The sequence below is a fragment of the Bufo gargarizans genome, chromosome 2, assembly GCF_014858855.1.
Source record: "Bufo gargarizans isolate SCDJY-AF-19 chromosome 2, ASM1485885v1, whole genome shotgun sequence".
Classification (NCBI taxonomy): domain Eukaryota; kingdom Metazoa; phylum Chordata; class Amphibia; order Anura; family Bufonidae; genus Bufo; species Bufo gargarizans.
The window spans coordinates 47,688,206-47,709,216 of record NC_058081.1 but is presented as its reverse complement, the minus strand read 5'-3'; the positions used below and the strand labels follow the sequence as shown (position 1 = coordinate 47,709,216).

Below are 21,011 nucleotides of genomic sequence, written 5' to 3'. Positions count from 1 at the left end.
GTAGAACTATAGGGATCATTATTAGAGGAAGTCCAGGCGTCATGCTGAAGGTAGTGCTGGCTTGGTGTTAGGACCCACCTCCTAAGCCCCCTGCTCCAGATCCATATTGTAGACAACTGAAGTAGGAGGACTGAACATGGCAGCTATTGATGGCCACCACAGAGGGACAGCTTCTGGGAGGTATCTTGTGCTGCCCTGTGGTATTTGGTTCTGTGGAATGGTATTCTGTGCTGCACGATGGTATTACTGACCCTGCCAACTTGTGTTGCCCCACCTGCTGTCAATTTGGACCCATCTACAACATTGGGGTCCACTTCCCCCCCCCCCCCCCCCCAGGGCCACTATAAGTTTCCAGTCAGCCCCTGGGCATAACTACTGTGTTGAGGCACTAAATTCTATTATGAAGTGAGAACCAAAGGGACATCGCTATTGTGTGGGGGCGTTAATAGGGTATTCTCACCTGGCCAGCACTGAACCGGCCTAGCTGGTATATTGTTCAAAAAGACGGTGGCGGTATTTTGCTTTATTACTGTTGGTATTTCAGTCAAGGACCCCTGTCTACCACAGTATATGTCTTCTACACACAGTAGAGCCACTACTGATCGCCTATCACATATAACAAATAAATGGTCGCCAATGCAACTTAGAATTTGCAAATGCCGACAAGACTTTTTAGTCTTGTCGCCATTTGCGATTAGATCCGCTGCTGCCGCTCTGCAGTTGGGTATTGTGGCGATGCACGGAAGCCGATGGTTCCCTGTCCTGCTGCTGATCACCCTCATGTGCCTCACGCTTAGTAGGCCTGAGGCCTATGAGGTAGTAACTCACTGCCTGTGCATGTGTGCCTGATGACATCATCGCGCCCACCTGTGACGGCGGGACACAGCGAAGTACCTCTGGTCCTGTCTTCACCTTTGGCAGCCCTCTACTATTACCTTCTCCTATGTACTAGCATTTCTTATGTAACAGAGGAGCCTTTGAGCCTCCTCCGATATCAAGTCTGTGGTGTGACTTCAGCTTCTGAATGAGAGCGGCATGGAAACTGTAGCTTGTGGACAAGAACATCAGACCCTGACAAAACTTGTACAACAGCAACACCTGCAGGCCACGCGGAGAAAGAGCAGGTATCTGGTAAGAAAGAGAAAGTGGTGAATTATTATTACACATTATTTTTATTAAAATGTGAAGATTTTTTAGAGCTTTAATAAAACTGGTCGTACATTGCTGAGAAAATGTGAGGTAAACTGACAATATGAATTCATAGAAACTGGGGGAAGACTTCTGGTTGGACCCAGGATGCTTAGTGTTTAGGGTCTGCACAGTGCACAGGCCACATTTATCAAAACTGTCTTAGTGCCCCATAGCAACCAATCAGAGCTCACCTTTCATTTTTTCAGAACACTTGAAGGGAAATGAAAGGTCCGCTTTCATTGGTTGCTATGGGCAACTAAGACAGTTTTGATAAGCGAGGCCCATAGTATTGGAGGGCAACAGACATAGGGGGAGATTTATCAAAGTGGTGTAAAGTAGAACTGCCTTAGTTGCCCATAGCAAGCAATCAGATTCCACCTTTCATTTTTCACAGCTCCATTGGAAAATGAAAGATAGAATCTGATTGGTTGCTATGGGCAATTAAGCCAGTTCTACTTTACACCACTTTGATAAATCTCCCCAATGGTACTGGGAGAGACAACAGCATAAACAGTTTGGAGGACACCTGAGACACGATGTTTGGAGGACCTGAGCTAGATGAGATGGAGGACCTGAAGCCATGAGATGGAGCACAGTGCTGAGGTCATGAGATGCAAGACAGTGCTGAGTCCATGAGATGGAGGACCTGAAGCCATGTGATGCAGGACAGTGCTGTGGCCATGAGATGCAGGACGGTGCTGTGGCCATGAGATGCAGGACGGTGCTGTGGCCATGAGATGCAGGACGGTGCTGTGGCCATGAGATGCAGGACGGTGCTGTGGCCATGAGATGCAGGACAGTGCTGAGTCCATGAGATGGAGGACCTGAAGCCATGTGATGGTCCGGTGCCTCTGACGTTATTTGCTTAGAAACCAGCAGCAGTGACCTGCCGGCATACAGTACATTACCGCTGCAGCCAATCACTGTGTAGATCGTAGTATAGGATGTTTTTTTTAAAAAGATTTTGTTTGGCTGGTCCAAGATTTCAAATTTTCTCAGACAACCACTTTAACATGTGTTCTCCATCTCCTGCAATGTTTATGCGGCTTTCAACGTGTAGGCCGCACGATACAGAGCATGAGATTGCGTAGGAACAAACATAGATCTAACATCTTAAGGGGTGTTACCAATCACAGTGTCTCAAGACATTTTTCGTCAGCCCATAAAAAGGAGACGTCCAACCTCCGATTAATTATTTTAGAACGTATTGATGACTCTATTAACAATAGATTTCATGCCCTCATCAGTCAGGGGTCTTTTTGGATTTTTTATTTAAATACTTTAGTTCCCTTTGGATTAAATAAAACTATTGATGATGTCAAATTATGAATAATTTGCTTGTGGGCGGAGTTTGCATTACAATTATGGGCTGACCCTTGTGTTGTCACTTCCTGTTTTGCCCCTATATTAGTCGTGGTGGTTCTATTCATTTGTTATGGTTGACTCTCGAAATGAGTAGCACTTTTACACTTTATTTTGTTTTAATTAAACAAAATCTCCATTTATTTTTTATTTTTTACTTACCAACCCCTTTAACATGTGATTTGAACCGCACAGTGATCCCAAAGGGCAATGAAATATAGGCCATCAATATCTGATCAATGGGGGCCTGACCCCCCTGCACCTTGCTGAGCAGCTGTTTTGTTGTAGGTCTCGCATTGGAATTAGGAGGTAGAACTACACAGCCCAGCACATCGTGTTGTGGACGGAACTGGTAACTGAAACTCCTATTGGAGTGAATGGGAGCAGAGCTGCAGTTACCACCTCAATCATCTACACAATGGACAAGGCTGTGCAGTTCCTCCTACTTCTGGTTGACTAGAAACAGCTGATTGGTGGGGGTGTGGGGTGTCAGACCCCCGCTGACTAGATACTGGTGACATATCATGCGGAACGGCCATTAACATCCAAATCCTAGACAACAACTTTAAGGGAATAGAGAATAAAGAACCACGAGGAACCTGTGGAATTACGTCTAGTTTTGCTAATGCACTTAATTGACTTCATATAGTTGATCAAATTGTGTAATAATGAGGCAGTGTTTCCCAACCAGCGTGCCTCCAGCTGTTGCAAAACTACAACTCCCAGCATGCCCGCACAGGCAAAGGCTGTCCGAGCATGCTGGGAGTTGTAGTTTTGCAACAGCTGGAGGCACGCTGGTTGGGAAACATAATCCACCACTTTCTTCAGATACTTGCTCTTTCTCCTCCTGGCCTTCAGAGGTCACTGTTGTATTCAGTATCATCAGTGTCTGAAGTTCTCGCTCACAAACTATACCAGCCATGCTGCTCCAATTCAGATGATGTCTCACTCCAGCCTTGATGTCGGAGGAGGTTCAGAGGCTTCTCTATTACATAAGGAGACGCCAGTATATAGAAGAAGGTGATATCTGTAGAGGGCTGTCAAAGGTGAAGACAGGCTTGAAAGTAGTAGTATGGATTGTAATGTTTTATAGAACTATTCTAAAGCTCCTGTAAGTAGGCGCATACACTGTGACAAGCTCTGGAGGTGGGTCAACAAGTTTGAGCACCAAGGGTTCCATGGTGTAATGGTTAGCACTCTGGACTCTGAATCCAGCGATCCGAGTTCAAATCTCGGTGGGACCTAAGCTTTTAATTTTTTTTTTTTTATTACTTTCTTTACATTGCTTGTTTTCTACAGTACAATGTTATTCAACGTGATTGCATTTCAACCCAGTTATGAGCATTTGTATTTCACAATGGAAAAAAAAAATGACCAGCTTCACTATAACTTTGCATTCAACTGGCTCATCGAATACTCCTTGAAATAGCAACTCTAGAATCAAGGCAGGAGACTCGTATGCCATCAGGAGCTCTTCTACCAACCATATACCTGATTAATACCTGCCAATGCCACATAAAATGATAAAAGTTACTATGCATACCATGAACAGGATTTGAACCTGAGGCAAGAGATGTTGTTCAGACATATTGATAGTGTAACCACTTGACCATCATCAGTAGGGTAGTCAGTGTCTTTAAAGGGAGTCTGTCATCTCCATATGGCCATATGCAGTGCTTACATGGCTCTGTAGCACACCTATACAGGATTGTGATGGAAAAGCAGGAAAAACGAAGTTTAATTCATATGCAAATGAACACTCGCAAGTGCCCAGGGGCGGCGTTCACTGTGTAGGTGCCCAGGCTGCTCTGCCTTCTTTTCACTTTACTCCTCCCCAGCCTCTGCCTTTGCCCGCCCTCCAAGTCTAGACCTATCGATGAGGCAAGAGACTTGGAGGGCGGGCAAAGGCAGAGGCTGGGGAGGAGTAAAGTGAAAAGAAGGCGGAGCAACCTGGGCACCTACACACTGAACTCCTCCCCTGGGCACTTGCGAGTGCTCATTTGCATATGAATTAAACTTCGTTTTTCCTGCTGGTGCAAGTCTAAAGAAAAGAACAAAGGTACCGTTACAATCCTGTATAGGTGTGCTACAGAGCCATGTAAGCACTGGATATGGCCATATGGAGGTGACAGACTCCCTTTAAAGGGGTTGTCTGGGTTTAAATCTGAACCCGGACATACCCTTATTTTCACCCAGGTAGCCCCCCTGATGTTGGCATTGGAGCATCTCATGCCCTGATGCGCTCCCTTGCCCTGCGCTAGATTGCGCAGGGCACGGGCTATTTTGTTTACAATAACACACTGCCGGGCGGAAGCTTCCTCCCAGCAGTGTGTTCGGTGACGTCACCGGCTCCGATGGGTGTGCTTTAGCGCTGCCCTAGCCATTTGACTGGCTAGGGCAGCACTAAAGCCCGCCCACCACTGGGCTTCCTGGCAGCCCCATAGTGAGCCAGTTTTGTCACCGGAACTCCAGAAAATGCCTTTGCCCTGCATGATTTAGTGCAGGGATAAGGAGAGCATCGGAGCATGAACTGCTCTGATGCTCAAGTCAGGGGGGCTGCCTTTAAGACAACCCCTTTAAGATCCAGTCATGAGTTTCTACTGCAATCTTGGTTGATGGATGATCAATCACCCTACTTTTTTTTTGCATTGGACAGTCAATATAGAGATCTTTTGGAAATCGGCCTCTCTTTAACTTTGTCTTTCCGACAAGACAAACGGTTTTGAGATAAGAGGACGAAGGATTATAAAGAGAGCAGGACATCTGGGCAGGATTAGAAGCTGGGGGTCATCTTGCTGCTATCTCCTAGCACATAACAGGTTGGGTGTCAGGTTAACGTAGAACAGGATAGCTAGTAAGGTTGGCGAGAAGCAAGATGGAGGTGGATGTTCTCTCAAACTAATGTCAATGGGTGCTTCATGGTTAAGTAGGGGTATCTATAGATGGTACCTTGGGCTTAGAAGACTATATTACAGATAAATTGAAGTTGAATGTGGATCCTGACTTTTCTAGTGAACGTCCTATTGATTATCTGAATTGTCTTCAGTATTGGTTCAGTAATTCATCCTGCGTTTTGATGCACTTCCAGAGACTATAATTGGTGTATTTGGAAGCAAATCTAGGACATGCTGCAAACTTCAAATACTGAGGGACATTGTACGCCCCTGTGCGTAGCCCTAGTCATTAACATTAGCAGCAGATTCCGGTACAGAAAATACACGACATATACGGATTGCATATACGCTTTGTGTAAAAAAGGCCAACCTCGTAGTATATAACAAGGCAGTGTCAGGTTACAGTAGAACAGGGGAGCCGATAAGGTTAGGTGAGAAGCAGGATGACCGGGGACGTTCTTTGAAACTAATGTCAATATACACAACATGCTGAAGTAAGGGCACCTCAGGGTTCTGGGCTTACAAGTCCATTTTAGAGATGAAAAGAAGTTGAATGTGTATCATGAATGTTCATTCAAAAAAACAATTGTTGAAAAGAGTAGGCACTGCTGAGATTCGAACTCAGGATCTCCTGTTTACTAGACAGGCGCTTTAACCAACTAAGCCACAGCACCTCTGGCAGTATCCATACAATACTGCATTCCCCGCCTAAAACACTCATTATCATCATAACTACACTTGATATCCAAAATGGTCACTGCCAAGGCTATTTCTAAGATTACTGCATCCTGCTGGTTTCTGCTTCTTGGTCCCAACTCAAAAATTGCCTGGAGATGCCTGTTCAGCCAATCACCAACTGAGTTCGGTCACTGCTTCAGCCAATGATTCAGCAAAAAATGGCCACAGGGAGAGAAAGGCGCTCATAGGGTGAGTATGTCAAATAAACAGTGTCGTCCAAACAAAGGTGGGTTTAATTAAACTCACCTGTTCAGGTCGCACCAATATTGGGCGCAACCACAATGAAAGCCAACTGGAAAAAGTAACTGGTTGGTGCTGCCGATTTAGTCCGAAATCTCCTTAGGCGGGGGCCAGACCGCCAACCGGGTGAACAATAGTACTGAGGCTCCACTGGACCATGGAAGTCAAGTGGCCGTGTGGACATAAGGCGCAGATGTCCACACGCCCACTTGACTTCCATGGTCCATTGGAGCTTCAGTACTGTCAGCCAATGATTGTGAGGGTAGGGTGAAATAGAGAACAGAAAGAAAGGGATGTACATACTATAGCGAATGAGCACATGGCAATATGCTAACACATCACAGTAGAACATGAGCATAAAATACAGGAAACATATAGTATATCATATGAATGTACATGAAGATGCAATCGTAAACTAGACAATCTTACACACCAGTGATGCCACGTTAGACTGGGTGAGGAGAATGGTAATGGATGCTGTATGTCTTTCACTGATCTTGGAAAAGAGGGCGGCCGCTATGGGCTGAGCTGATGATGTCTGCAAGGTCAGAGGGAGCGGCGACGGTGGCTGGCATAAGACAGCTCTAATATTAAATGCCAACTAACTAGAATGTATTAGCATAAACAACCACTAGTTGCAGCTAAAACAGCATAAATACTAGCACACATAGTAGATGTCTGAAGGCATGACATTGGGTCTAGTGGTCTTGTTGTTTCCCACCGTGGTAGGTGATGCCACTTTGGTAGAATAACCATTACTCAGGCACTTAGCTATAAAAGAAGGAAAGCCAAGTAAAGAAACAGCAGTAGCAGTGCTGCCTATGGAGAAGACTCACCTGAAATAAGTCATTTGATTGCACAACATGTTTTGGGGTCATGCTGTTTCATCTTAAAGGGGTTAGCACAACCCTAAAAAATGCTCACGCCGGCCATACACAGAAGATAAACATCAGCTGGTGTGCCACCGATACATCCTATGAGGGACCCTTCATGATCAACGTGAGAGACAAACTGGCAGATGATCTCCTGACTTCAGCCAATCATGCCAGACCCATGTAAACTCCTCCAACCACGTACACAACTTTCTGACAGATTACAAAATATGACACCAGTCAGTGACATAAGTAGAAATGACTGGGCCCCACAGCAAATTTTTTAATAGGCCCCCCTCCCCCAGCAACTCTTCAAGTGCACATAATCGAATTATACCAGAATAGAATCAGAAGTATAGGTAACTAAAGAAATAGTTACGGCAAATAATGTCTCTGCTTATGATAGTTGTCACCCCGGTACTTCCTGAAGTACCCTTAAACTATTTATCTTTCCCTCCTTCTCACCTGCTCCTCATATTTGTTCTTTATCCTGAAGGCCACACACAGGGCCACATCATGCCCTCACTTATTCCCACCTTGAATAATAATTAGCTGAACTGGATAGACAAAGGGCTTTTTTCCAGCCTTACAAACTGGTATTGTTATTATGACCAACTTTGGAGTTGCATCAGCCACAACCATCACCAAAGGTTCCATGGTGTAATGGTTAGCACTCTGGACTCTGAATCCAGCGATCCGAGTTCAAATCTCGGTGGGACCTAAGTTTTTTAAATTCTTCTTTATTACTTCTTTTACATTGCTTGTTTTTATAGTACAATACTATTCAATGTGATTACATTTTACAGATATAGATAAATGTTTCCCTGGCTATAATCCCACAATCTTCCCCATGCATCAGAGTGGTGCTTCAGACCTCCGCGTTGGCTCCGGTTAAGACCGTGAGTAAGGATAGGTTGGTTGTTGTTGGTAGGTCTGTTATAATCACCACTTTTATACTTACGGATGGCATTTTCAATCAAGGATTAATAAAGCATCTGTTTTTATGGAGATAAGTGCCAGAATGATGTTATGCACACTTACCTTTCTACCCGGTTATGAGCTTTTATATTTCACAAACAAAAGTTTTTTTTTTTACTAAGTTCACCATAAATTTGCATTAAAGCAGCTCACTGAATACAGCCTTGAAAACTGAAATTGCAAAATCAAGCCAGGAGACTCAAACACCCTCAGGAGCCCATCTACCAGGTTGATGCCTGTCCTGACTGGGCAATTTTAAAGGGGCTATCTGGTAAATGATGTAAATTATATAAATGACCTATCCTCAAGATCAGCAGGGATCCTGGGTTTCCCCGCTGCAGCCTCTTCCTAGGCCAAGTGATTTCACCATACATCGTTCACCTGGCCTAGTTGCAGCTCAGCCCCATTGGAGTGAATGGGGCTGAGTTGCAATACCAAGTACAGCCGCTATACAATGTACAGCGCTGTGCCTGGTGAGCTAATGGGGGTCCATCGCTCTCACCAGAGCTCCGGTGAGTGTGGCGGTTCCCTGAAACAGCCGATCGGTGGTGGTGATAGGACAAGTAGCCCTGCCAATGTAATAATGATAACCTATCCTGAGGATAGGTTATCACTATCATTTCCTGGATAACTCACGGAATTCTTGTGTTTGAAGAGCTCATGTACACAAAGGTATTCTTTTTACGTGTCCATTCCATGTTTTTGCTGTCCGTATGCGGATGCATTCACTCAATGGCCGTTCCGCAAACAAATTGAACCTTTATACTGGCAGGAGATGCCAGTATATAGAAGAAGGTGATATCTGTAGAGGGCTGTCAAAGGTGAAGTCAGGCTTGAAAGTAGTAGTATGGATTGTAATGTTTTATAGAACTATTCTAAAGCTCCTGTAAGTAGGTGCATACACTATGACAAGCTCTGGAGGTGGGTGAACAAGTCTGAGCAGCATGGGTTCCATGGTGTAATGGTTAGCACTCTGGACTCTGAATCCAGCGATCCGAGTTCAAATCTCGGTGGGACCTAATCCTTAAAATTTTTTGTTTATTACTTTCTTTACATTGCTTGTTTTCTACAGTATAATGTTATTCAACGTGATTGCATTTCAACCCAGTTATGAGCATTTGTATTTCACAATGGGGAAAAAAAAATGACCAGCTTCACTATAACTTCGCATTCAACCGGCTCATTGAATACACCTTGAAATAGCAACTCTAAAATCAAGGCAGGAGACTCGTATGCCATCAGGAGCTCTTCTACCTACCTGGTTGATATCTGCCAATGCCACATGCCTTGTAAAATGATAAAAATTACTATACATAACATGAACAGGATTTGAATCTGCGGCAAGAGACATTGTTCAGACATATTGATAGTGTAACCACTTGGCCATCATCGGTAGGGTAGTCAGTGTCCTTAAAGGGGTTGTCTGGGTTTAAAGCTGAACCCGGACATACCCTTATTTTGACCCAGGTAGGACCCTGATGTTAGCATTGGAGCATCTCATGCTCCTTAAAGGGCTCTTTTCATATCCTGTGGATGGGAGCTTACTAGTAGTTTTAGCTATTCCTGAATTAGAAGATCAGAGTGTTGCTCCTATGAAGATTACATTAGTCGTGGTGGTTCTATTCATTTGTTATGGTTGACTCTCGAAATGCGTAGCACTTTTACATTTTATTTTGTTTTAATTAAACAAAATCTCCATTTTTTTTTTTTTTTTTTACTTACCAACCCCTTTAACATGTGATTTGAACCGCACAGTGATCCCAAAGGGCAATGAAATATAGGCCATCAATATCTGATCAATGGGGGCCTGACCCCCCTGCACCCCGCTGAGCAGCTGTTTTGTTGTAGGTCTCGCATTGGAATTAGGAGGTAGAACTACACACCCCAGCACATCGTGTTGTGGACGGAACTGGTAACTGAAACTCCTATTGGAGTGAATGGGAGCAGAGCTGCAGTTACCACCTCAATCATCTACACAATGGACAAGGCTGTGCAGTTCCTCCTACTTCTGGTTGACTAGAAACAGCTGATTGGTGGGGGTGTGGGGTGTCAGACCCCCGCTGACTAGATACTGGTGACATATCATGCGGAATGGCCATTAACATCCAAATCCTAGACAACAACTTTAAGGGAATAGAGAATAAAGAACCACGAGGAACCTGTGGAATTACGTCTAGTTTTGCTAATGCACTTAATTGACTTCATATAGTTGATCAAATTGTGTAATAATGAGCCTCAAAGGCTGTCCGAGCATGCTGGGAGTTGTAGTTTTGCAACAGCTGGAGGCACGCTGGTTGGGAAACATAATCCACCACTTTCTTCAGATACTTGCTCTTTCTCCTCCTGGCCTTCAGAGGTCACTGTTGTATTCAGTATCATCAGTGTCTGAAGTTCTCGCTCACAAACTATACCAGCCATGCTGCTCCAATTCAGATGATGTCTCACTCCAGCCTTGATGTCGGAGGAGGTTCAGAGGCTTCTCTATTACATAAGGAGACGCCAGTATATAGAAGAAGGTGATATCTGTAGAGGGCTGTCAAAGGTGAAGACAGGCTTGAAAGTAGTAGTATGGATTGTAATGTTTTATAGAACTATTCTAAAGCTCCTGTAAGTAGGCGCATACACTGTGACAAGCTCTGGAGGTGGGTCAACAAGTTTGAGCACCAAGGGTTCCATGGTGTAATGGTTAGCACTCTGGACTCTGAATCCAGCGATCCGAGTTCAAATCTCGGTGGGACCTAATCCTTAAAATTTTTTGTTTATTACTTTCTTTACATTGCTTGTTTTCTACAGTACAATGTTATTCAACGTGATTGCATTTCAACCCAGTTATGAGCATTTGTATTTCACAATGGGAAAAAAAAAATGACTAGCTTCACTATAACTTCGCATTCAACCGGCTCATTGAATACACCTTGAAATAGCAACTCTAAAATCAAGGCAGGAGACTCGTATGCCATCAGGAGCTCTTCTACCTACCTGGTTGATATCTGCCAATGCCACATGCCTTGTAAAATGATAAAAATTACTATACATAACATGAACAGGATTTGAATCTGCGGCAAGAGACATTGTTCAGACATATTGATAGTGTAACCACTTGGCCATCATCGGTAGGGTAGTCAGTGTCCTTAAAGGGGTTGTCTGGGTTTAAAGCTGAACCCGGACATACCCTTATTTTGACCCAGGTAGGACCCTGATGTTAGCATTGGAGCATCTCATGCTCCTTAAAGGGCTCTTTTCATATCCTGTGGATGGGAGCTTACTAGTAGTTTTAGCTATTCCTGAATTAGAAGATCAGAGTGTTGCTCCTATGAAGATTACAGCCCTTGTCTGTCCTGACACAGGGGATTCCAGTGCAGCTCCTGTGATACTTGGCACTAATTGTTCCGCAGTGCATCATGTTTTTCAGAAGTTTCTTGGAGGAGATTGGAACCCTGCAGTTTGACCTGTGAATATATCCTCTGATCTCTGAGAACTCTGTGATGCCCTGTCTGCCGGCTATCGACATGGAACAGTATATATTATTGGTGAGAGAAACGTAGAAGTTCCCGCCGGCGGAGAGAGAGTTCTGAGAGTAGCCTCCAGCATTGCTCCCGACTTGCTTGAAGGGGGGAGTTATGTCATTATGGAAACCCCTGAAGAAATGATTAACCAGAATGGCTGGATGGTGATCCCGAAGGGAAAGGACTGGAGGAATAAAGTGGAGTTATCCACGTGTGTGACAGTGAGGAATTGTTCACCGCTCCCAATCGTAATTGGACCATACCAGAATGCGCTGCTACCCTGTGCTTGGAGTAAATTCATACGCTGAAGTGTGCAGGATTCAAATCAGAGATGCAATCCTTAATCTCAATCTTGATTTGAGTGATCCACAGTTACCAGAGGCGTGGAATCAGCGATTGACACAGAAGTTGTCAGAATTATCCATTGTATTCTCCATTGATGATGCAGATGTAGGTTGTGCAAGGAGTGCTCAACACACTTTCCGATTGACTGGGAGAGTTGCTCCAAAGGACGTTGATGAGTTAAGACAAACTCTACAGCAAATAAAAGATCAATGGATCATCGTGGATAGTAAAAGTCCCTATGCCTCACCTATTGTGGTGGTAATTCGCCTATGTGTGGATTACAGAACTCTGAACCGAAGAAGCCTACCTGATCAGTATACACTGACGAGAATTGAAGAAGCTTTGGAAGCTCTAAATGGGAACTGTTGGTTCACAGTGTTGTACCTAAGATCTGGATACTAGCTGAGGATCAGGAAAAGTAAGTTTTGTAGATCCTCAGTCACCTATGTAGGTCATATTGTTTTTGCTGAAGGAGTTGCTTCTGATCCTCATAAGATCGAAGCTGTGGTGAATTGGTCCCGACCGCAAAATATTGTGGAATTGCAATCCTTCTTGGGGTTCCGTGGATTCTATTGAAGATTTGTGGAAGGATATATAAAAATTGCTCAACCCCTTCTCGACCTGTTGAAAAGTGATGCAGGAGATCCGGGAAAGAAGAAGAGTTCCTCCAAAAGCCTGTTTGGAAATAGGTGGACTTTGGCTTGTGAAGAAGTCTTTAAGTCGTTGAAGAAGAAATTGACAGAAGCTCCTGTTCTGGCCTATGCTGATGCACAAAATCCATATGTACTACATATAGATGCCAGCCTTGAAGGAATAGGTGGTGTGCTGCACCAAGAATACCCAGCTGGGTTACAACCCATAGCTTTCATAAGTCAAAGTCTTTTCCCCAGCGAGAAAAATTATCCAGTGCATAAATTCGAGTTTTTGGCCCTCAAGTGGGCCATTGTTGATAAATTACATGACTACTTATACAGAGCTACATTTGAAGTAAGAACAGATAACAATCCACTGACCTATATCTTGACAACCGCTAAACTTGATGCTTCAGGACATCGCTGGTTGGTAGCTTAATCCAACTACCAATTCACACTCAAGTATAAACCAGGGCCTAAGAACATTGGGGCAGATGCTCTGTCAAGACGTCCGGGATTACCTAGTCCAGAAGAAGTGGATGAATGGGAAGAAGTACCAAGTCTGGGAGTAGGACCTTTGTGTGCCATGACTGCTGTAGTTGAAGTAACTTTGTCTGAAACTCGACTTATTGACTCTTTTGGAGGAGGTACCGAAGCTGTACCAGACATGATTGCATACCCTGCCGCTTTAGGGTCCTTTGAGAGTTGCTCTATATCTTCAAAGCGAATGATCTGGAGTCAAAAGACTGATGCTTTAATTGGACCTCTTTATCAAGCAGTGAGTTCTCAAGATAGAGAAATGTTAAAGGTATCTCTACCATCTAAGTGCAGTCAATTTCTATGAGACTGGGAGAAGTTTGAAATAGACAAGGGCCTACTTTATCGTGTGGTTTTGTTTTATGATCACCCTGGAAGGCTCCAGTTAGTTATCCCAAGTTGCTTTCAGAAAATGATTTTCCAAAGTCTGCATGATTATCATGGTCATTTGGGACCTGTGAAGACTTATGGCCTAATATAGGCATGGCCAACCTGCGGCTTTCCAACTGTTGTAAAACTACAACTCCCACCATGCCCTGCTATAGGCTGCTAGCTGTAGGCAGTCTGGGCATGCTGGGAGTATTAGTTTTGCAACAGCTGGAGAGCCTCAGGCTTGCCATCCCTGGCCTAATACAAGACCGATTCTACTGGCGCAAAATGAGAGATACTGTGACTCATCTGTGTAAGTGCTGTCTCAGATGTTTGCAGAGGAAGATTATCCCTGGTCGAGCAGCTCTTATGGGACACCTGAAGAGTTCGGGCCCTAAGTATCTTGTCTGCATAGACTTCCTCTGTATTGACAATGATTCCAGAGGATTTGGGAATGTATTGATGGTGACTGACCACTTTACACGATACGTTCAAGCCTTACCGACTAAGGATCAAAAAGCAGTTACCGTTGCAAGAGTGCTTTGGGAAAAGTATTTCATCCTTTATGGCCTACCACATCGGTTGCATTCTCATCAAGGCCGAGATTTTGAGAGTAACCTGATCAAAGAGTTGCTTCAGTTGTTGAACATCCGCAAAAGCCGGACGACGCCTTACCATCTGGATGGAGATGCCCTTCCTGAAAGATTTAACAGGACTTTGCTTGATATGCTTGGTACTTTACGAATTGACCATAAGCGTTCCTGGAGTCGAAAAGCGGAAGCTATGGTGAATGCCTATAATAGTACAAGGCACAAGAGCACAGGATATTCACCATATTTTCTGATGTTTGGAAGAGAGCCTAGGTTATCTATTGACATCTTGTTGGGGGTCTCCACCAATGGTATCAGTCATCAAAATCATTACCAATATGTCAATATGTGGCACATTTGAAAGAAATGCTTAAGAGTGCTTATCAGCTGTCTGAGGAGAATGCATCCAAAGTGAATGAGGGAAATAAAAGGAGATTTGATATTCGGGTAAGATACCGAGAATTGAGCCCTGGTGACTGTGTTCTGCTACGGAATTTGTGAGCATCTGCAAAACATAGGCTGGCCGATAGATGGCAGAGTGAACTCTTTACAGTGGTGGATCAACTGCTTGGGATACCAGTGGCAGATACAGTGCCTGGTCTCAGGAGGGGCACAGTCTGTCAGACTGTCACTTGCACCACCGCAGTTGTCCGCAACCTGTGAGGTCCCGTCCCTGTCCTGACTCCTGTGCGGCGCTCCTCTGTTCCAGACTTCCAGTTCCTGGGCCCGGAACTTGGTGGGCGGGCCTAATTAGAACGGCACCTGCTTGTAGCTGCTTGATTCTGGCTGGCTTGCAGTAGGATGCACGGGGGGTGGTGGGAGGGGCAGGGTGGGCCACCGCTGTCGCCGGCACCACCGCCACCACACCAGTGTATGTGAAGGGGCCCTGAAAAACTTATTAAAGAGGACCTTTAATGGGTCCAAACATTGTAAGATAACTATATGTATATGTAGCGCGGCGCCCAGGGATTTCACTGCACTTACTATTAACCCTGGGCGCCGCTCCGTTCACCTGCTGTGGCCCCGTTACCTTCTCCCGCGCTGTATGGTAATTGCTACTATCGGAACACCAGGGAGGAGTCTACCCTGTTTCTCCATGGGCGTTCCTTCTCCCTGGCTGTGGTGCTGTCCAATCGCAGCGCAGAGCTCACAGCCTGGGAAGTTCTCCCCCCTGGATCCGTCAGTGAGTCTACAAAATTAAAGGACGGGAAGGGAGGATCAGAACTTGGCATAGGAATCATTTATTGCCTATACCTCAGATTGATGGCACATATATCTCCAGTGATTATTCAGCCTGCGATTCTCCCCAGTCCCTGGCCGATATTCCACCTGACCTTCCTTAAACTTGAGAGTGATTGGACTGTGGCTCCTGAAGTTCCTAGCTCACCAATATCTTCTCCTTCAGGGAGATCTATGAACCCTCAAACTCCATAATTCGTGCCTCGATCTGTGTCTACGGATGAGCAGAGATCTAGCTCTCCCATGCCACCAGCACCATCACTTCTCATGGCAAACAGCCCTAGTTTAGGGCCTGGACATACTAGTTTACCTCAGAGAGAGGTACGGAGAGGAGAGAGAATCAGACACCCACCACCTATTTTGACATATGATAGTTTGTGGGACCCCAGATTTACTACTCAGCCTTATTTATATCATGCTTGGGTGCAGTGTCCACTTTGGTCAATATGTTACCAATTTTCGCACCTGTTGGCTTGTATACCAATTAACCTGTTGTGCCTCTGTAAATGCAAAAAGCAACCATATTGATGTTGTCATTGGTAATGTTGACTGTATACCATGACTTTATGTTGTCTTTGATGGGAGAATGTAGGGAACTGCTAATACTGCTGAGATGTAGTGTGTTTGCTTGAGAAACCCCAGAGATTCAGTACAAGGTTTGTTTTGTAAACACAGTCAGAGCCATGAGGGACAGAACTGCAGGAAGGAGACATCTTATGTCTCCAGAAGTCTAAGGCTACTTTCACACTTGCGGCAGGACGGATCCGACAGGCTGTTCACCCTGTCGGATCCGTCCTGCGGCTATTTCGCCAGACCGCCGGACCGCCGCTCCGTCCCCATTGACTTTAATGGGGACGGGGGCGGAGCTGCGGCGCAGCACGGCGGTGCACGGCGAAAGGACTAAAATTACTGCATGTCAGGCTTTTTAGTCTGGCGGCTTTCGCCGTGCACCGCCGTGCTGCGCCGGAGCTCCGCCCCCATTATAGTCAATGGGGACGGAGTGGCGGTCCGGCGGCACGGCGAAATAGCCGCAGGACGGATCCGACATGGTGAACAGCCTGTCGGATCCGTCCTGCCGCAAGTGTGAAAGTAGCCTTAGGCAAGTGGCATGTGTAATCTTTATAACTAGGAGGAATAGATGAGCAGGGCTTCGAGTATCTATATCCTTAAGATCAGCTAGTGAGGCTGGAGTGCATAAGAATAGATTGCCACCCGCTCATCTTTATCTCCCTCACACAGAGCCGGTAGTTTTGCTCTGTGTTAGGGCTCGTTCACACGACCGTTGGTGTCCTGTTCCCATATTGCGGACCGCATTTGAGGATCCGCAATACACGGGCTCCGTTCTACAGTCATCCACAGGGGCCCCTGCACCTGGATCATCTCTTCTGTTGTCTGGAGGTATCGTGCACAGGACTCTTTCTCTCTCTATATATATATATATATATATATATATATACCCGGGTATATACCTTAAGATGGTTGCAGGATCTCTGGTTGTTGCAATACTGCTGCGTTCTCAGTATACTGCATGTATGTACTATTATCATTCTTTGGCTACATGCACACGAACGTTGTTTGTTTTTGTGTCCGTTCCTTTTTTTTTTGGGGATAGGATGCGGACCCATTCATTACAATGGGTGCGCAAAAAATGTCAGTATGTCCGTTCGGTAGCCCTGCAAAAAAATAGAACATGTCCTATTCTTGTCCGTTTTAGGCATTGTTACAATGGATCCGCAAAAAAAACGGATGACATATGGATGTCATCCGTTTTTTTTTTTCGGATCCGCAATTTGCGGACCGAAAAACACATACGGTCGTGTGCATGTAGCCTTACCCTTATAAAGTTACATAATTCACTGAAAAAGGTGCACCACAATAATATGCAACTGACCATACTGGCTAGACACTCACGCTGATGTTAAAAGCTGAGACTTTAGCCAATATATTCCAGTCAGGAACATATCGGAGCCCTTGAGATACCTTGACGGGGTGCGCAGGGCTGCGATATGTTCCTGACTCGAAGATATTGGCTAAAGTCTCAGCTTTTAACATCAGCGTGAGGGTCCAGCATCTTACTGTGCTGCACCTTTTTTCAGTGATTTATGTATTCTTATATTCTCATCCACACATTATTTCATCTTGTGTAGGATGCCGTTGTGGTGCATGTGGTCCGCTGCCGGCATCCTCCATTGTATGCATTTTTTCTAGGGATTGCCATTAGCATCGGATCACTTGCGGAGGAATTGCTCCCCCGATTATAAAGACGCTACAGTGTTTGGGGTTGAGCATTTCCTCCCATTTAGGCCACTCTATTCAGTGATTTTCCCTTACATGTATTGCAGGGCTGTCTTTAATATTGATTAGACCCTGGGCAAGAATTTACTTGGGCCCCCTGGATCCCTCCTTCCCACACCCTGGCATGCAATCACGCCCTCCACCACAACACACACAAAAATCCACACCCCTGGTAGAGTACAGTGAATTACTGTAAATACTTCCAGTTCCGAAGACTCCAGCGGCTCAGGATCAGTGCTCTGGGCAGCTGGGCTCAGGCAGGAAGTGGGCACCGCTCTGCAGGATGGAGACCGGGGCTCAGCTCACCCTAGCGTTACAGTGCATCCCAGCACCCCACAGTATGCAGAATAGCACCCTATAGTATACAGCACCCCATAGTATGCAGTATCGCACCCTATAGTATACAGCACCCAACAGTATGCAGTATAGCACCCTATAGCATATAGCACCCCACAGTATGCAGTATAGCACCCTATAGTATACAGCACCCCACAGTATGCAGTATAGCAACCTATAGTATACAGCACCCACAGTATGCAGCATAGCACCCTATAGTATACAGCATCCCACAGTATGCAGTAAAGCACTCTATAGTATATAGCACCCCACAGTGTGCAGTATAGCACTCTATAGTATACAGCACCCACAGTATGCAGTATAGCACCCTATAGTATACAGCACCCTACAAGAATGCAGCATAGCATCCTATAGTATACAGCACCCCGCAGGATGCAGTATAGCACCCTATAGTATACAGCACCCCATAGTATACAGTATAAAGCACCCCACAGTATACAGCACCCCACAGTATATAGCATCCCACAGTATGCAATATAGCATCCTATAGGTACAGCACCCCACAGTACGCAGTATAGCACCCTATAGTATACAGCACCCAACAGTATACAGTATACAGCACCCCACAATATACAGCACCCCACAGTATGCAGTATAGCACCCTATAGTATGCAGCACCCCACAGTATGCAGTATAGAACCCTATAGTGTACAGCACCCCATACTATACAGTATACAGCACCCCACAGTATAAAGCACCCCATGGTATACAGCACCCCATAGTATATAGCATCCCACAGTATGCAATATAGCATCCTATAGGTACAGCACCCCACAGTACGCAGTATAGCACCCTATAGTATACAGCACCCAACAGTATACAGTATACAGCACCCCACAATATACAGCACCCCACAGTATGCAGTATAGCACCCTATAGTATGCAGCACCCCACAGTGTGCAGTATAGAACCCTATAGTGTACAGCACCCCATACTATACAGTATACAGCACCCCACAGTATACAGCAACCCACAGTATACAGCACCTCATACTATATAGTATACAGCACCCCATACTATACAGTATACAGCACCCCACAGTTTGCAGTATAGCACCCTATAATAGACAGCACCCCACAGTATGCAGTAAAGCACCCTATAGTATACAGAACCCCACAGTATGCAGTATTTTGCCCTATAGTATACAGCACCCCACAGTATGCAGTATAGCACCCTATAGTATTCAGCACCCCACAGTATACAGTATATAGCACCCCACAGTATACAGCACCCCACAGTATACAGCACCCCACAGTATGCAGTATAGCACCCTACAGTATACAGCACCCCACAGTATGCAGTATAGCACCCGACAGTATACAGTATACAGCACCCCACAGTATGCAGTATAGCACCTTATAGTGTACAACACCCCATACTATACAGTATACAGCACCCCACAGTATACATAAACCCACAGTATACAGCACCCCATACTATATAGTATAAAGCACCCACAGTATATATTAGAGCAGTATAGCACCCCACAGTATACAGTACCCCACAGTATACAGCACCCCATACTAAACAGTACCCCACAGTATGCAGTATAGCACCCTATAGTATACAGCACCCCACAGTATGCAGTATAGCACCCTATACTATACAGCACCCCACAGTATACAGCACCCCACAGTATGCAGTATACCACCCTATAGTATACAGCACCCCACAGTATGCAGTATAGCACCCTAAAGTATACAGCACATGGAAGTATACAGTATACAGCATCCCACAGTATACAGCACTTCACAGTATGCAGTATAGTACCCTATAGTATACACCACACCACAGTATGCAGTATAGCACCCTATAGTGTATAGCACCCTATACTATACAGTATAAAGCACTCCACAGTATACAGCACCCCATACTATATAGTATACAGCACCCCATACTATATAGTATACAGCACCCCACAGTATATAGTAGAGCAGTATAGCACCCCACAGTATACAGTACCCCACAGTATACAGCACCCCATACTATACAGTATACAGCACCCCACAGTATGCAGTATAGCACCCTATAGTATACAGCACCCACAGTATGCAGTATAGCACCCTACAGTATACAGTACCCCACAGTATGCAGTATAGCACCCTATAGTATACAGTACCCCACAGTATACAGTATATAGCACCCCACAGTATACAGCACCCCACAGTATTCAGTATAGCACCCTATAGTTGTCACGGATGATATTGCAGATAGCTGGAAGTTATAGATAAACATCCGACTGGCTTGATTCCAAACTAAGGAGCATAAAGGTGACCCCTGTAAAACCCTAAGAGCTCACCCTGACTGCTAAGCACATACAAGGGTCTCAGAGGTAGACAATTGCATGCCCTCGTACCTAGACTGTGTGACACCTGAAAACCCTATAATAGTGAGGGGACACGACCACCGGCTCCCTGCACTTAATACGGAGGACTTATCTGAACAAGCAGTAACAGAAGTCTCCAGCAGTGATCACTTCAATCCAGGAAGTAGTATAAACCACAAAGTGAGGCAGTATGGTAGGGAATATAAAGAGAGGCAATTAGTGTGAATAGGTGACAGCTGGGAGAAGGAAAGGAGATGACAAAGTGAAACCAAAACAAATAACATCATGCAAGAGGTACAGAAGAACGTCTGCCAGACCTTCTCAGAGAGCTGGCGGTGACAGTACCCCTCCCTCTTCGAGTGGACTCCGGAAACTCAGAGCCCACCTTCTCAGGATGGGACCCATGGAAAGCCCTGATGAGACGAGTGGCCTTAATGTCCGCCACTGGGACCCACATCCTCTCCTCAGGACCATAACCCTCCCAATGAACGAGGTACTGTAGAGAACCGCGGATAATGCGAGAATCCACAATCCTAGAGA

General features: G+C 45.2%; 5 non-coding genes across 5 annotated transcripts; 4 read left to right on the top strand and 1 right to left on the bottom strand.

Moving 5' to 3' along the window:
- Positions 1 to 3,725: 3,725 nt before the first annotated feature.
- TRNAQ-CUG lies at positions 3,726 to 3,797 on the top strand. Its single transcript has one exon. It is a non-coding gene; the product is annotated as a tRNA-Gln (tRNA).
- A 2,250-nt stretch (positions 3,798 to 6,047) lies between these two features.
- On the bottom strand, positions 6,048 to 6,121 carry TRNAT-AGU. The gene has a single exon. It is a non-coding gene; the product is annotated as a tRNA-Thr (tRNA).
- A 1,825-nt stretch (positions 6,122 to 7,946) lies between these two features.
- Positions 7,947 to 8,018, top strand: TRNAQ-CUG. Its single transcript has one exon. It is a non-coding gene; the product is annotated as a tRNA-Gln (tRNA).
- A 1,204-nt stretch (positions 8,019 to 9,222) lies between these two features.
- TRNAQ-CUG lies at positions 9,223 to 9,294 on the top strand. The gene has a single exon. It is a non-coding gene; the product is annotated as a tRNA-Gln (tRNA).
- Positions 9,295 to 10,943: 1,649 nt separating this feature from the next.
- Positions 10,944 to 11,015, top strand: TRNAQ-CUG. Its single transcript has one exon. It is a non-coding gene; the product is annotated as a tRNA-Gln (tRNA).
- Positions 11,016 to 21,011: the final 9,996 nt, after the last annotated feature.